At 43.7% G+C, this 5255-nt stretch overlaps 1 non-coding gene across 1 annotated transcript; it reads left to right on the plus strand.

Moving 5' to 3' along the window:
- Positions 1 to 4694: 4694 nt before the first annotated feature.
- Positions 4695 to 4769, plus strand: Trnas-gga. The gene has a single exon. It is a non-coding gene; the product is annotated as a tRNA-Ser (tRNA).
- Positions 4770 to 5255: the final 486 nt, after the last annotated feature.

The following is a 5255-nucleotide window of genomic DNA, read 5'->3' on the forward strand; positions in this document are numbered from 1 at the left end:
ATCCCAGAAATCATAAAAATCATCAGAAGGATTCACCTTCGAATACTATAAAAATCACCAGTCGATTGGTGAAAGCGTCTTCTCCTCTGACGACAAGAAGCTACTCTGCAAAATGGACGCTTACCCGCCTAGGCGCTATGGATTACGCAAGGTGCACAAACCACAGGCTCATCTGTGGCCTAGTTTGAGTTCTACAGGGTGTCCCCCCCTCCCCGCCCCCCTCCATGAGATAGCTAGACACCTTGCCTTATGTTGGTGGAATTTACAGCTATATTACCAATTCGTATCAGTTCATTGACAAATTGAAAGAAATGCACGTGGTCCCAGAAGCTATCCTTGTTAGTTTTTGATATTGTGTCGAGCGGACTTTTTTCAGGCAGGTATTCGGACGCCTTCTTTGTACATCTAACAGCATCAATTCCAAAATCCGGTTTACTATGGAGAGGAAGAATAACGGACGGATGGTTTTTTTTTTTTTTTTTTTTTTTTTTTTTTTTTTTTTTTTTTTTTTTTTAGATGTGTCTTATCAAGAGGGGGAACTGGACGTTGGGACGTAATGTATTTAGGCAAACCAAGCAGACTGACCGTTACCTTCATAAAGATTCTAACTAGACAGAGGTGTGATTAAAACCTTGGAAGACAAATGGTTCAAATGGCTCTGAGCACTTTGGGACTTAACTTCTAAGGTCATCAATCCCCTACAACTTAGAACTACTTAAACCTAACTAACCTAAGGACATCACACACATCCATGCCCGAGGTAGGATTCGAAACTGCGACCGTAGCGGTCACGGGGTTCTAGACTGTAGCGCCTAGAACCGCTCGGCCACCACGGCCGACTCTTGGAAGACAGGGCGCACAAAATTTGTGAAGCGCTTTATTTAGAAGATGAGGTACAACATCAACGGTCGACATTCAAGAAGAATGGTTATTCTAAGAAGTAGATAAATGGAGCACTTCGCCTGCGGAGAGAATGAGGATCAACGAGGAAGAGTCACCCAAGAGCAAAGTTTTCCTTCCGTCATTAGTAGAATGATAGAGCATCGGGAAAGGGTTGATCAAGTATGATATGGAAACTACCTTGAGACACATCAGGAAAGTAAAAGAATATTTAAGATCGACAACAAATATAATACGTCCTTTCGCTTCATCAGGTGTACATAGAATTCCCTGAAATTGTGGATTGGTTTATGTTGGTATCACGAAATGTTAACACCCGACTGGTTGAACACAAGCAGAATTGCCGCCTGTGACATACAGATAAATCGGCAATAGCGGAATACACTTACCAAGAGTATGAGTATGAAATAAAATTGAATGAGACGAGCGACATGTCGGAAACATCGCATTATCATATACGCGTGTGGATAGGGACTGTTGAGATTTATAAACATCTCGATAGTTTTAACAGAAAAGATTACGATCGTGTATTTTCAGTCGAGAATGTTCCTATTACCTGAGGTAATCTCGTAGGCGACGTTGTGTGAGGACTGTATCGCCATAGCCGCTCGAGGTAGCCGCGCGGTCTCAGACGTTCTGTCACGGTTCGCGCTGCTCCCCCCGTCGGAGCTACAAGTCCTCCCTCGGGCATGGGCGTGTGTTGTCCTGAGTGTAAGTTAATTTAAGTTAGATTGAATATTAGAGTGTAAGTCTAGGGACCGATAACCTCAGCAGTTTGGTCCCATAGGACCCTACCACAAATTTCCCATGTAACACCTTCTACCCTGTTTGTATATTCGGTACTCCCGCGATTTCCGATTGCAGTTCGCCGCTTTACCCCAGAAGACGTCTCTCGCATTTCGAGATGATAGGTTGGCGGAAAGTTGTATACAACGACTACGACCCATCATCCCGGAAGTTATATGTGAAGAAATGTTACATTGTCATTTTTGCACGTCTAGGCATGAGCACATCATTGATGGTTGCAATGTCTTTGTTCGACCAGTGCCTTAACCTTCACAACAGAGTGCCCTTTACACATGCATGCATGTTTGAAGGATATTCTATCTTGAAGATACAGACACTGTATAATCACAGACACTGTAACAATTAGTGCGCTTACTGACCTCTGGGCAGCACATTCTTAGACCAAGCGCGTTACAAACGTCACTGTATTACTATTAACGCGAAATTACGTTTATAATACTGGCAGCAGTTGAACGGATTTCCTGTGTCTACATTAAACTGTTAGTAACTGTCGATATGGGACTTATTAAGACGTTGTCTTTATACCTGCAACAATGAGACATCCATCATGTAAGACAACTGCCAATTCTGGCACCCTAAAGGCCAATATACGACTGCGATATATATTATAAACTCATGTCGAGCCTAGGGAACAAATACGTCTCGGAACTGCCTGGCAGATTCAAATAGCGTGTCGGATCCGAACTACAACCCGGAAACTCCGCCTTGAGAGGGAAAGACTTTATTCAGGGCGTGCGAGTCCCGCAAGGTAATCAGGAGAATTTAAGTTTGGGTACACAGCAGAATAGATACTGTTGGAAGCAAAGCTGTGAGAGCTGGTCGTATGTCGCGCTTGGATAACTCAGTCGGTAAATTACTTTCCTACGGAACGCAAAGGCCCCAGTTTCGAGTCCCAATTCGGCACACAGCTTGAATCAAATCGCCAAGCACTCAGTTGTAGAAGCGAAACTCATTCTGGAATTTGTACCTCGTAACTGCATACGCAAATACAGCTATTCGACCAGTTCACTATCAGGGTATCTCCATTGTTTACGATTTTACATGTTCCGTAGAAACAGACGAGCAAATCACAGGTTACTCCAGTAATTTCCATTAAGAAATTTAGTCGTATTACACTCGCTTCAGGCTTTCTAATGAATTTGTCTAATGCATTCGACTTTATCGCAGTTGATTGTTAAAGCACGGAATTCTTGAGGAACTGATTCATCAGAAGCGACTAATGCTCACGTGACGGGTAGCGATACTGTCGAACTCACAACATATGGCGTCATAGGCGAGATTTCCCAGCTTTACGTACTTATAACTAAATAAAAGTGGACTTGGAATGTACTATACTCCAGTGTGTCAAAAAAATTTAAACACTCTTACTCTAGGTGTGGTTTCTGATAGGACTTCTCATATTCACATCAATTCAGTTTTTTATTGGATACGCCCGCTGTTGTACGTCGCGCTAACAAAGTAAGTGGTGACTGTATAGGTAACTTTCTTTAAATTATTTGCAATCAGAACGCATTTTCAAAACTGATTTTTGGGCAAAAGGTTGTAAATGAAAGAGAATAATAAGTCAGGGCATATTCGGATTGCTTTGCACTGATAATCCACACTCAAAAACCTAGTGCTACCTTTACATTGCGTTCCTGCAACTGCACCCATCAGATATAACACAAGCGGTAAACTGTTGTGGCCCGGTTATTTCACCTCCCCGCTGTCTGCTTGTCTCCCTCAGCTGGTGCACTCCACGTTCCTCCTCCCACTCGCCCCAGTAGCGGCGTCCATCGGTTGCGGCTGCTGTGGGCGGCCGGACCCCTCCACCACACCGCGCCAGACGGGTCCCCTGCAGCTCCCGTCAGGTGCAGACACACAGACGGAGGGCGCTGCGCACAAAGCTCTCGCCACGAAAGAGGAGGCGAGCTTTGGAACCTTCTAGCAGTAGCTTAGGTGACACGGAGCTTTACAACGTGCAGCGAAATCTTGACGGTTACGCCAGTATTCGTTAAGAAATTTCCAAACTTCATTACACTTGCTTTGATTATTTGCTTTTGTTGTTCTCTTTTGGGGAAACTCAGCTCTTTATGGCACAGTAGCAAGATGCTTACTCACAGGTCTTTAGGGCGCATTAAATATTTTTTTAGCTTTTTTTGTTCCAGGTTGAGAAAACACACTTTCCATCTTAAGAGCCGGCTGGGGTTGCCAAGCGGTCAAAGGCGCTGCAGTGTGGAGCCGCGTGACCGCTACGGTCGCAGGTTCGAATCCTGCCTCGGGCATGGATGTGTGTGATGTCCTTAGGTTAGTTAGGTTTAAGTAGTTCTAAGTTCTAGGGGATTGATGACCTTAGAAGTTAAGTCCCATAGTGCTCAGAGCCATTTTCCATCTTAAGACTTCACTGCAGCTTTTAAATGTTATTCCTGTCCACTTCGACTTGCACTGTTTAGAAAGTATTCTATTTTGCTCTACTTTCTCCATATTGGAGAATTTCACATCCACTGTACACAAACCGAGCAAGGTAGCACAGTGGTTAGCACACTGGACTCGCATTCGGCCGGACGACCGCTGAAACCCACGTCCAGCCACCCAGATCTAAGATTTCCGTCATTTTCCTTAATCGCTCCAGGCGAATACAGGGTTGGTTCCTTTGAAAGACCACGGCCGACATCCTTCCCTATCCTTGACATGATACAATCTTGTGCTTCATCCTGCACTCAACTATGAATTCAATTTCGCTACATTGTGAACTTGATTTTCAATAGTTACTGACAGACAACTGAGCTGCCCAAGTGATCTTTCTATTAAATAATAAATAGTTATAAATCTTTTCGTAAACTAAATGTTTGTTTAATGTCGCTATTCGAATCTTTGTTCCACTTTCATGGCTTTGTCACAGATGGGAAGTTAACAATGTGCACTACAAATTAAGACTGATATCCATGTAGAAATTAGTGCGGCGAGGTACTGGCGCAATTAAAGCTGTGAGGACGGGGAGAGAGTCGTGCTTGGGTAGCTCAGTTGGTAGAGCACTTGCCCGGGAAAGGCAAAGGTCCCGAGTTCGAGTCTCGGTCCGGCACACAGTTTTAATCTGCCAGGAAGTTTCAAGTTAATAATGTTCTTCTTTTCTTCTTCCATCTGTTCCGGAATAGTGTTCAAATGTGTTGCATACATATCGCGCCTCTGTTGCCTTTATACTCCATCCGAGAATGCAATGACGCGAATCTTTATTTTATGGAAAAATAACTGATGATGACTTGGCGTTGTGCACTTACATGTCTGCTCCTTAGCCTCATCTCTCGTCGCACTCCAATCCCTGCTCAGAAATTTCGGTATTTGCAAGTAAGTGTGTAGGAGAAAGAATAATTTCTCACAGCAAACAAGCAGCACTTAGTAACATAAGTCTTTTTGGTAACAGTTATCCATACGTTTAGAAGCATATACGAAGGCGATATAATGGCAGTGTCCACTCAGTATCGATGTGCACTCATTTCTACATGGATTTCAGTCTTAGTTTGTTGTGTGCAGTACCACTGAATGGAAATATTATTATTCCCAAGAGCCAC

Source organism: Schistocerca piceifrons, chromosome 4, assembly GCF_021461385.2.
Source record: "Schistocerca piceifrons isolate TAMUIC-IGC-003096 chromosome 4, iqSchPice1.1, whole genome shotgun sequence".
Taxonomy (NCBI): Eukaryota; Metazoa; Arthropoda; class Insecta; order Orthoptera; family Acrididae; genus Schistocerca; species Schistocerca piceifrons.